Source organism: Lissotriton helveticus, chromosome 5_1, assembly GCF_964261635.1.
Source record: "Lissotriton helveticus chromosome 5_1, aLisHel1.1, whole genome shotgun sequence".
NCBI lineage: Eukaryota > Metazoa > Chordata > Amphibia > Caudata > Salamandridae > Lissotriton > Lissotriton helveticus.
In genome coordinates this window covers 90,408,313-90,421,353 of record NC_136065.1, presented here as the reverse complement: position 1 = coordinate 90,421,353, position 13,041 = coordinate 90,408,313, and the positions used below count along the sequence as shown (strand labels likewise).

Genomic DNA, 13,041 nt, shown 5'->3' with positions numbered 1-13,041 from the left:
CTTGTTTTTTTCTTCTCCTTTCTCCGGTTATTATTATGATGTTGGTATTACAGTGATTTGATCTCTAATTGATTTCAATGTACTTCACTATATGCTTAGCTCTTTTGGGAAATTTTTTTTTTTAAAGAAAGGAGTTATATGACACTGCATTTCTTGTTATATTGTAATCAGCATACAGTGAATTCCACATAATGTTACAGATCATAAATTACGTCCACCAATAAACGAGTCATTTGACAACCCCCTATAGTAGTGTACACAAACTAAGAGCACAGCCCCAGGAGTAATTTAAAAGGGTCTCTACCCCTGAAAACTCCAGTTTTTTTTTTCTTTTTCACCACTGGTTCTTGGACCTCTCATGTGATGTAAGCATTCCTAAAGAAGTCTCGCCCACTGTAATCGCTGCTAAAATGGAATTATGAGCTGCCCCCTATATTTATTTATTCATTTATATAGCGCCACATTCATCCCTTGAGATATCACGGGGCTGAAGTAGTGGCATAGTGGTGCGTAGGGTGGGTGTAGCTATTGGATGCGACATCAGTATTTAGGGAATAAGTGAGTTATGAGATTTTTCCTAAACGTGGTGTATTCTTTAATCAGCCTAAGTTCAACTGTAAGCCCCTTCCAGTGCAGTGCCGTGAGATACGAAAAGGTGCGACCTCCTGCCCTGGACTTTTCAATCCTTTTTGTTTCAGCAAGTGCTTGATGATGTGACCGTAGGCATCTGGGAGGAATGTAGAAGCGTATTTTATTCTGAAGAATCTCAGGGCCTGTGTGGTGGAGTGCCTTGCGGGTGTGCCCTAAGAGCTTGAATCGTGCTCTTTGGCGCATGGGCAGCCAGTGAAGTTGTTTTAGGCAGTCCGTCGCTGAGCTATATTTGCCTTTGATACACACCAATTTGGCTGCAGTGTTTTGCACCACCTGTAGGCATTTGAAGTGGTAGTCTGGCATGCTAATAAAGAGAGAATTTCCGTAGTCCAGTCTGCTAACCAGGAGGGCCTGTGTGACTGTCCTTCTGCATTCTAGGGGGATCCAGGCAAAGAGTATTTTTAGAAGCTTCAGCTTGGCAAAGCTTTTTCAACATAGTGTTCGTACATGGTCTTGCATAGATAGTTTGTTGTATATTATCACACCCAGGTGTTTTGCGCATTGCTTGGGTGCTGGGGCTTCTCCCAGTGAGTGGGGCCACCAGTATGCGTCCCAGAGGTGGTTAGCTCCACCGAGGTGCAGGACTTCGGTTTTATCTGCGTTGAGCTTTAAACAATGGTCCGGCATCCAGTTTGCCATTTCAGTGAGACAGCTATTGCGTTTTCTTTTGGTGTACATAGAGGCTCCCTTTTAATATATGGCCAGCTGTGCTTGAACAGTTAGGGACGGGACTCTGGTTAGGCTGCAGAAGACATGTATAAAGACTGTGTGTGCACTATGAATGCTGCATGTGTGGATCTGGGTGAGCGTGGAACATGGCTACAGTGAGTTAACCTAAGATAGAATGTTTTATCTGCTGAATGTCCATGCAACCCAAGATGGATGATGGAAAGAGCCTGCCGAACAAGGAGGTAGGTTATGGGTATATTAAAGTCCTTTGAACACCTGCACTTCCGGATCCACACCGACCCCAACACCACCCTCAGAGGAACCCTCATCTACAGACCCCCCGGACCCTGGGCTCAGTTCAGCGACTCCATCGCCGACCTCGCCAGCACCCACGCACTCGCCTCCACGGACTAAATCCTCCTCGGGGACCTGAATTTCCACCTCAAGAACAACAACGACGCCAACTCCGCCACTCTGATCGAAAACTTCGCCAACCTCGGCCTCAGACAACTCGTCACCGCACCCACCCACGCCGCAGGCCACACGCTGGACGCCATCTTCTCCACAAGCACCCACGTCGCCTTCGACCACACCTCCGAACCCCACTGGACCGACCACCGCTGCATCCACTTCACCTTCAAAAAACAACCACGCACCATCGCACCCAACAGCCGCCGCGCCGCTACTGGAACAAAGTCAGCGAAGACCAGCTGACCACCACCCTCGCCCAGAACCCACCTATCGACCCCACCTGCCCTGATGCCGCAGCCCGCAACCTCAGACAGTGGATCGACAACTGGGCCAACACCCTTGCCCCACTCAGGAGACCATCCAACAACAACGCCAGCAGGAGAGCCACCTGGTTCACTGACGACCTCCTGACCTCCAAACGCGCCTGCCGCAAGCTGAAGAAAAAATGGCTCCACAAACGAACGCCAGAAAACCACGCAGCCCACAAGGACGCCACCCGCAGACATCACCACCTCATCAGACTAGCCAAGAGATCCTCCTTCAAAGACCGCCTGGATAACAATGCACACGACAGCAAAGAGCTCTTCCGCATCGTAAAAGAACTCTACAACCCAGACGCCAGCGCCAACGACATCCAGCCCTCACAAGAACTGTGCGTCTCACTGGCCATCTTCTTCCACTGCAAGATCGCTGACATCCACGACAGATTCAACTCCACGACCGCACCAACGATGCACGACCCCACCACCCCCGCGATCACCAATAGCGCCAACCACCTGACCTCCAGGACCAACACCAACGACGACGAGACATGCAAGATCATGAACTCCATCCACTCAGGATCTCTGTCAGACCCCTGCCCACACCACGTATTCAACAAAGCAGACGCGGCCATCGCACCCCAACTACGGAAGGTCATCAACATCTTCGAAAAAGCGACATTTTCGGAAAGCTGGAAGCACGCCGAAATCAACGCCCTCTCAAAAAGCCCAAGGCAGACCCCAAGGACCTCAAGAACTTCCGACCCATCTCCCTGCTCCCGTTCCCGGCAAAAGTCATCGAGAAAATCATCAACCTTCAACTGACCCGCCACCTCGAAGACAACAACATCCTGGACCCGTCCCAATCCGGATTCAGATGAAACCACAGCACCGAGACAGCCCTCATCGCCGCCACAGACGACATCAGACGCCAACTGGACAGCGGCGAAACAACAGCCCTCATCCTCCTGGACCTGTCAGCCGCATTCGACGCGGTCTGCCACCGCACCCTAAAGGCGCACCTCCAAGAAGCCGGAATCCAAGAGAAGGCCCTTGACTGGACCACGTCCTTCCTCTCTGGCAGAACCCAGAGCGTCCGCCTCCCACCCTTCCGGTCAGGTGCCACCGACATCATCTGCAGCGTCCCCCAGAGCTCATCCCTCAGCCCGACGCTGTTCAACATCTACATGGCCCCCTCGCACAAGTGGCCCACTACCACAACCTCAACATCATCTCCTACGCCGACGACACCCAGCTCATCCTCTCCCTCACCAAGGACCCCCACACCGCCAAAACCAACATTCACGAGGGCATGAAGGCCATCGCCGACCGGATGAAGAGCAGCCGTCTGAAACTGAACTTGGACAAGACGGAGGTCCTCATCCTCGGACCCACCGCCACAGCCTGGTACGACTCCTAGTGGCCGACCGCGCTAGGGACAGCACCGAAACCAACCGACCATGCACGCAACCTAGGATTCATCCTCGACTCCTCCCTCTCCATGTCCAAACAAGTCAACGCCGTCTCCTCCTCCTGCTACAATACCCTACACTTGCTCCGCCGGATCTACAAATGGATCCCGACCGAAACAAGAAGAATGGTGACACAGGCCCTCGTCAGCAGCACTGGACTACGGCAACGCACTCTACGCAGGAATCCCAGCCAAACACCAACGGTGGCTACAACGCATCCAAAACGCCTCCGCCCGACTGATCGTCAACGCCCCCCGCCGCAGCCACATCACCCCCCTCCTGAGAGACCTGCACTGGCTCCCCATCGACAAGAGGATCACCTTCAAGCTCCTCACCCACGCACACAAGGCACTCCACAACGCCGGACCAGCCTACCTGAACAGCAGACTCAGCTTCTAAACCCCCATCCGCCAGCTCTGCTCCGCCAGCCTCGCCCTCCCTACCCACCTACGTCAGACCCAAGACCTACTCGCCTTCAGAAGACTCCTCAAGACCTGGCTCTTCGAGCAGTAGCGGCACCCACCCATCAGCGCCTTGAGACCCTCACGGGTAAGTAGCGTGCTTTACAAGTACATTGATTGATTGATTGATTGATTGATTGAAGCTGACCAGGACCCTCTAAATGGACGGAGGGAGACAGGTGTCACTTAGAAATGCCAAGACAGTCCCTGACTATTTCCTTTTTCTTTCTTCTCCAACATGGTTCTCGTGAACAGGTTTATATAGCAGCAGAGTAGGAAGGCCTCTCCCTCTTTTCTGCCTTTGTCTCAGATTCCATCAATGCACATCTACCTCCACTCCCAGTTACTGCCACGTTTGAGTGAACAAAAACTTTGGCCTGACCATTCTGGGCAAATAAACACATTATTAGGAAATGCCAGAATCCCACATCAAAGTCTCCAAAACATGGATAAATATCGGCTGGAAACCCAGATCAGAGTGCCAGGATTCTCTTTGATCATTGTCAGGACCATACAACATGTCTGGTACGCAATACTGCAGCCTCAGAGCCAGGATGCCCGATTGCTGACATCATGGACAGGAGCCCTCAAGGAGAGCTGTAGACTGCCTAGAGAAAGCAGGAACTACCTGCTGGACATGGGAGGTCAGTGGACTGCCTTGCTGTAGAAACCTGCTTTGTAAAGTCATCCATCAGCACAGCTCCCTGGGAACAAGGAGCTGTGCAAGGCACTTGGAGCCTAAACCTGATGGAGCTGCTGCATCTACCTTGAGGGTAGAGTCTAATTCACTAAGCAGAAGGGATACGAGAGAAGTGCTCTAATGAGGACGTACAGGCAGATGGTTTATGAGAAGAGCATGCTGCCTGTGGAGGTATAAGCAGAAGGGGTACGAGAAGAGTGCCCTGCATGAGGAGGTACAAGCAGATGGGGTTTGAGAAAAGCGCCATGCATGAGGAGGTACAAGTAATCCTGATGGAGGGGATACAAGCAGATGTAAGAAGAAGACGTGTGCCTTGAAGGAGGAATCTCTCTAGGAAAGGAGATTGCCGCTATGCGGGAAGAACAATGAACTGTGGACACCTCTAAGTTGGGGGCTTGTCTGTGCAGTTGTCCAGTCCAAGCTCACATTAAATGGGTGCAGCACTGGTGGAGTTGTGGACTTTTAAAGGCTCGATTGAGTGTCTTGCAAATTTCCTGCCAGAGACCACAGCACCTGCACCAATCATCCAGGGTCGAGCCAACGAGGCAGTGAATGCTCAAGACTGCCCTATGTCAGGAAGAAGGGAAAATTATGGGGCGCTCATCCAGGATTACTTTAGCAGCCATCCCAGCTTCATTGGATGATCATCGAACTACTATAGAAGTCATTTCCACGTCACCAGACATCATCAAGCTCTTGAAGTCATCAGCAAAGTTTAGAAACTTGAGCCTGATGATTTCAGGATGACTAGAAAATGACCATTTGATTACTTCACAAGATAAGAATCTTCCTGATAACTGAGGATGATTTGAAACTTAGTTTAGGATTACTTCTTAGGCTGAGATTGTTCCTGATGACTTCAAGATGATTTAAAAATGACTATCTGATTACTTCTGAGAGATTAACAAAATTGCATTTTCTGTTCTCTCTTTTGGTTGCATTTTTATCAGCAATGCTGAGCCTTTTGGCTGATTACCGAACAGTGAAAACTGTTTAGCTCCTACATGATTTGCCTGTAACATCCAAATAAGCAAAGAATGTGCTTCAGAAAAATGTGTGATATTTTTATGTTTTTATTAGATTTAGGTAGACCAGAGCAGAACATAAAATGTGTGACTGCAGGCGTACTTAACAGTAATAAAAGTTAGTAAATCTTGATTATTTGGCTGTGTGTATTTCTTGAAATTCCTATTTTCCTTACATTATAAAGTATTTTTCACTTGCTGTGAGCTAATTAAAGCAGAAAATGCTTTGCAGCATCATCCACCAGCTGCTACATTCCTAGACCTGGCATATTTTGGTGTGTTTCCCCAGTCTTTTGATTTCTGAACTCCTGTTTTGATGGAATGCTGGACTTCGTTTTTGCTGGTTAGGTGTCTCTGCGCACTTTTTCATTGCTATTCAGTGCTAAAGTACAAGTTTTTCTACTGTAATATTGTGCTATGATTGATTTTCCATGATTAGCATATTTGATTTATTTGTAAGTCCCTAGTAAAGTACACTGTGTGTGGCCAGGGCCTTGATATGAAATGCTACAAGTGGGCCTGCAGCACTGGTTGTGCCATCCACACAAGTAGCCTTTCAAAGGTGTCTCTGACCTGCCCCTTCAGAGTCTGTGCACAGTTTTTACTGCCATGTCGACCTGGCAAGTGCACCCTCTTGCCAGGCCCCAACCCTCCATCTTACTATATGTAAGGTACCCCTAAGGTTGGCCCAAGGTACCCCCAAGGGCAGGGTGCAGTGTATGTGAAAGGTAGGACATGTGCTGGTGTGTTTTACATGGCCTGATAATGAAATACTGCCAATTTCATTTTCACTATTGCAAGGACTAGCTCTCTTGTAGGCTAACATGGGAGCTGCCTTTCAACATTTATACAAGTGTAACTTTCCATTGGGAACAGCTAGAGATGTAGATCTTAGGCTCTCTGAACTTAGAATTTGATAACACACCTTTTAGTGTAGGTGGCTTTTTAATTGTGGTTGAAAATTCCACATTTAGAAAGTGGGTACTTTCTTGTTTAACCATCCTGTGTGTCTCTGCCTGTTTGTGTATTCACCATCTGGTTTTGGAGTGACAGGATCTGGGGATGTGCATTCACTCTAGACAGACACCAGGGGGGGTGAGGTGTGTCCTGCCTTTCCCGAGTGACTCATAGACTGGCTGAATAGACCTTTCTACATTTAGAGTGATGGGAGGAGTTTTCACTAGTACCTGAATAGGCTGTGTCTGCTCTGCACGATACTGTCGCCACCTCCTGTAGTGAAGATGGACCAGGGAGGACAGAATGATCAACCCGATGCCGTCAATGACGCTGCTGCCGGCCCCGTGACCTGTTGGCACCATCTAGAGCACCGTCCCGCTTTTCACAACAACTCTGGTCTCACTGATTACGCCGCCCTCCGCCACCGAGCTGCTGCTTGCATTGTGACCTGAGGGCACCGCACTTCGCACCGCTCAGCATCACCACCCTAGTATCCCTGACATCGATGCCGCTGTCTTCACTGTGGCCTGGGGACACCGCTCATAAGTTACACAATGCACTGCCCCATCCCACACTGCAGCCTTGGTCCACTGATGTCGGCACCATTGACTCCAGATCATCTGACGACAGCACTTCTTCAACAACATCACTGTTTGCAGCATGATCTGCCAGCAGCACAACGAGCATCGCAGTACTAGTCTCAGTGATGCAGCTGAATGCCATCACCCAGCTGCTGCCTGCACCACAACCCGAGGGCACCGCAAGCTTCACCGCTCCACTTCACACCAGAGCATGACGCCTGCCAATCCCGGCGCTCCTGACTTCAACCTCATGGAGTTTGATTTGCAACGTGAGTGACTTCAAGGGCCCGACAACTTTCTGCACAGACCCGTGGAACCGACGCCTGCCGACAGCTCTTCGGAGCTCATCACAAGGTCCACGGGTCCCTGCATTTCCAAGGTATGGTTTGCAGGTCTTCCTGACACCGTAGCTGGCCCGTGATCTCGCGGTCGGCCTGAACTCTTGGATTTCTTTGTTCACAATGCTGTGGTAGTCCCAGATGGAGCTATCGACTTCAAGGAACTGTGTTTAAAGTCTTTGTTTGAATTATTCATGTCTTGATAACTGTATATTGGACTTTAATCGTTTTGGTCTTGTTTTACACAGATAAATATTGGCTAGTTTTATGAAACTGGTGTTGTGCCCTTTTACAGTATTTTCACTGTATCACTGCGTGTTATGTGCAAATGCTTCACACACTGCCTCTTAGATAAGGCTGACTGCTCGTGCTAAGCTACCAAGGGGGTGAGTAGGGGTTATTTTAGAAGTGTAATCCCCTTACCCTAATATGGAGGGGTTGCAAGAACTGAGCGCAGGCCTGATCGGGTAGATAAGGTTTTATTTTTCCTAAGACGCGCTTCTGTCTACTTGTTGGTCTCTGGTCCGCAAATGCGGTGGGATCCGTCTTGGTGGTAGTTTCGGGTACCCTTGGAAGTCGGTATGGCTTGGCTGCTGGGACTCCTAACCTCTGGTCTCCGTGGGTCGGACGTCTCCTCAGGTGGAGGAGTATGCAGCGTAAAACAAGAGAGTTGAAAACACGTGTCAGGATCCTTGTCCTACTTATAGCCCATATGTAATGGGCCGGGGAGTGAGGGAAAAACGCCAGACTTGTGCACTTAGTGACACACCACTCCAAACGAAAATAGGGGTAGTGAAGTGGTGCTCGTGCAGGTGAACTATTGGGTTTTAACGTTAGTGGGGATCGGAGGATTCTCGCTAGATGGGTTTTGAACCCATTTTCCTGCGTTCACAAGTCGGCAGCGCTGGCCGCTAGGCCACACGTCACACCATCACTACGCACATGTCACATTCCGACTGCATATTGTGTGAACGGAAAAGGGGGGGCCTTATACAATTCAATACATCTTTTATTCGTGCCTCACTGCGGCTAGCGCTTAAACCCCCTCGCTACTTTACCTCGCTACTACCGCTGTCCTGCTCCGCCTGGTTCTTCGCCGAAGCCGAGAGCCTCTTCCATCACTGTCTGGGGGGCTGAGGGTCACTCTGCACTTCGTCATCGTCTTTTTGGCGGATCATCGCTGGCGCTACGAGCCTCGACCCGCAGCTTCTTCTGCCTCACAGCGGCCAACTGCGCACTGGGAGGCTGCTTCTGATGAACCAGAGGGGGCAGGGAGAGCTTCGGTGCACCGCTGCATTGCCTGCCGGAATCTTCTTTTCTTCTGCTCTGGTGTCCGACCGACAGGGCTTCGCCTTCCCGCTGTAGTCCTGCTGCGCTGCGATTGTAGAGTTGGTGCGCCGCTCTCCCAGCTCCTCGACGAAGTTGTGTCCGCTGCTGGGAGAGTGGCGACTTAAATCCCCTGATCCTGCCATCGGGCCTCAGGCAGGCCCCCCCTGATTGGGGGGTTCGAAACAAGCGCAGAGTGACCATTGGCCACCCCTTTGGGCGCCCCGGGTCACAGGTCACTTCCGGCCGGAGCGGGCTGGTGCGCCCTTTGCTTCCGTTGGTTTCTGGGCGCTTTCAGGTGCCCAGAACCAGTTCTCCCACCTGTGGGCACCGCGTGGGTTATGGCGACAGCCTTCAAGCCTCCCCCTCCCTTCGGGAGGGTGCGGCCGCCTCTGCGACAGCCGTTTGTCTGTCATTTGATGTATTTTACCTTATTAGTTAATTTGCTCAGGGAAAAAATATGAAAACGTCATAATTCTCTCTGCTTATTTTTCCTTTCCGGGTGACGTTTTTATATTTTTTCGCTGAGACAGTAAACTAATAAGGTAAAACATATTATTCATGGCAGAGAACCCTGTCACAGTGAATGAATCTCGATTGTGTGTCTGGCAGCAGAGCGATGCATTAGGTGAGGCCTAGTAATGATATAGGCCTGTCCTCCCTTAATGTTATTTTATTTCTATACATACATATTATAAAACGGAGGCATACGTCCTTTCTCCATCTCTACGCTATTTTTTAGTCTTCCTTCCCATTTCACCATGCTCCTTTCGAATGTTCCAGTCTTTCATGCTCTGTTCTATGTGCGCTTTCTTTCAACTCTCCCCTCTGAAACTACTTTTCACCTTTCTTGCCCACTTTCCTTTTTCTCCCTTTTCACGCTTCCTCTTGGGTTCTGCTTTTTCTCTTGCATTCCCTTTCCACTTTTAATTATCTTCATCCTCCCTTCTCACACTCCAATTTCTGCTGTTACCAGTTCTCTTCAATCTTCTCATTCCTTCTGTACCCTGTCTTTGGCTACCGCTCTGATATCCTCTCCTTCCTACCTCTCCCATTTATGTTTTTAGATCTTGCCGAGCCAACGCTTGCGCTGTCTCTGCGAGAAATCTTGTTTTTAGAATATTGGCTTTGAACTACACCTATTTATAAGGACTTTCCTTATTACATGTAATGTTACTTAGACAGTTTGTGGCACTATTTGTTCCTTTAAGCTAGAACACTCGAGACCAGTGCTTGTAGCTTACCACCACTCTGCTTTACACCAGTCACTCTGCTTTACTCTACTGTACACAACTCGACGCAACAGCATTCGGCACAATGTCACCCCACTCTACACAACTACACTACTTCATCCAGCACCAAACAACGCAGCGCCACCCACGCAACCCACTCCTCTCCACACAATATTCCTCCACCTTATGCAACACTAATTCAACCAACTGCACTCCACACAATGCTTCACAACTGCACTCCACTTTACTCCACTCAGAGCCATACAACACCACTCAATACAACGCCAATCCATACAGCTACACCACGCAACATAATTACAATCCACATAATACCATTCAACATCACATAATTCAACTCCACCTAATTACACGCTTCTCATTAACACATACATCCACTCCGTCCCACATAACAATCCGCATAAAACACTCCACATAATTGCACTCTATATCACACTGTTCCATGCCACACTATTCAACTCCACACACATCCATTCTACACTCGATAATTACAAAAAAACAAACATTATTCCACCACAACACAATTCCACTACACAAAACATACATCCACTTCAATCCATAACACATAGGTAAGAAAGATTTACAACGCCAATAGCTCTAACTCTTTCTCGTTTTTTTTAACACACATCTGAATCTTAGCTCCTACCTATTTCCTCTTTTTTGCCACCAAACAGGTAAAGCTTTCCATACTGTCACCGACTCTTAAGGGCACTACTTTGTGTGGATTTACTTCTTGTGAACAGTAACAATGCCACCACTTGCAGTAAAGTTAGCCAATGGCTGTAGTGGGCTGGCCCACTGTCCTGTCCCAAGCTGTATGCTGCAGTGGATGGATGAAAATGCGAATGACACAATAATAGACCAATTGATGAAAAGGGTTGGCTGAAAGCCTCTGTAGCTAAGTGTATTTGTATATGTATGTGTAAATATATATATATATATATATATATATATATATATGTATATACACACAAACGGGATCCTCACTTCATCAGTGAGAATAAACGAGCCACTCCGGTTGTAAGGGTGCAGGTTCTCGGTTTTAATGGCACAACAAAATATGCGTTTTTACCTCTCTCGGGGTCTTGGTCACATATGTAATTTTAATACATTCTAAATGTCTTGTCCAGGGTTCTCCAAAATCAGTGCTGGAGGGATGGAACAATGCCAGATTTTTAAGATAACTAAATGTATCTAAATGGGGGGATGCAAAAAAATATAGCATGGATCTTGCTTTCTAGGACCGACTTTGGAGAACCCTGGTCTTGGTTAATGCCCGCAATAGAATAGAACTGAGTCAGGTAGGCTCCTTGCCTTGTATTGAAATCACATTTGGTGGCAGGGAGTCCTGTTAGTGTCGAGGGTGCCATTCAAAATGCAATTAATTCTGCTGTTAAATTAGGGTACCATATGGGGATTTCTTACATTTAATGTCTATCACCCAAGTATACATTTTTTATACTATACTTCCTTCTTTTAAGAGTGATATCTTGCAGTTGTTACTATTACACTCTTTTATCATTCTCAATTTTCCAATCTCAGAAGGATGGTTGACCTGCGCTTGTCACTGCACTCTATGCCACTGCACTCTATTCTGCACTGCTCAACTTTACTGCACTCTGCACCACTACACACTGCATCCCGCCATACCACTCTGATCTATTCTGCACCACTGCAGTTTACCCTACTCCGCTCTACACCTCTGCAATCTAAGCTGCACCACTCCACTCTACTCTGAAACAGTCTACTTTACGCCACTGCAATCTACTCTGCACCCTACATCTCTCTACTCTGTACCAATGCACTCTACGCCACTTTACTCAAACCCAGTGCATGCCACATCAATCTACTCTGTACCACTGAACTTTACACCACTTCATTCTAGGTCACTTCATGCTACGACGCTATACGATATAATACTCCACTCTGTCATGCTCTATTCAATTAAACTCTACTCCGTCTTATGCCACAACACTCTACTCCATGCTGTGCCTCCCTACTCTACTCAACAACACTACAAAACCCCTTCTATGCCACTTCACTCTATTCTATGACACACTACTTCGCTCTACTCCACGACACTCCACTCTATACCATTCCACTCTGACGCTCAACTCTACAACACTATACTCCACTCTGCCAATCCACTCTTCTACACTACTCCACTTTATGCAACTACACAGCAATCTACTCTGCTCTACGCCACTCCACGCAACACCCTCAATGTTACTCCGTTCTACACCACTCCATGACACTCTTCAGCTATAATCTAGGCAACCTCATCACATTCCACTTTTCGACACGCCACTCTCCTTTATCCCACTAACCTTTAGCCATGCTGAACAACAGACACACTGGCGTACAATATGGCTGAAACATATTGACAAAGCCAATAGCTCATGCAAAGACCAGACCTTTTGGCTTTGCCACTGCTTGTTTATTTTAACCAATACTGCAGGCCATCGGCAGAAGAAATTGGCAAGCCACTTGGTTAAATAAGCAAGACCTTTTGGCTTTGCCAATGCTTGTTTTTGTTGCAATATTTTTCTCTGCTAACAACCTAATAAAACAGTGTATTTCTTAACAACCTGTGCATATCTAACAAGTATTACTACTAGAGATCATCATAGAGCCGCGGTACTCTTAGAACTGCCCGCGAGCTATCCCTGGCGTCCCCCTGACCTTCTAGATAATGTACCCATGGCACCCCAGAGAGAAAGTGGGGAGAGAGAAAGTGGAGAGAGAGAGAGAAAGTGGAGAGAGAGAGAGAAAGTGGAGAGAGAGAGAGAAAGTGGAGAGAGAGAGAGAGAAAGTGGAGAGAGAGAGAGTGGAGAGAGAGAAAGTGGAGAGAGAGAGAGAAAGTGGAGAGAGAGAGAGAAA

General features: G+C 48.2%; 1 protein-coding gene across 1 annotated transcript in view; it reads right to left on the bottom strand.

The window, feature by feature from the left end:
- Nucleotides 1–13,041, bottom strand: part of LOC144754196 (E3 ubiquitin-protein ligase TRIM39-like) — a 201,882-nt gene that overhangs the window by 49,742 nt on the left and 139,099 nt on the right. The window lies entirely within an intron of this gene.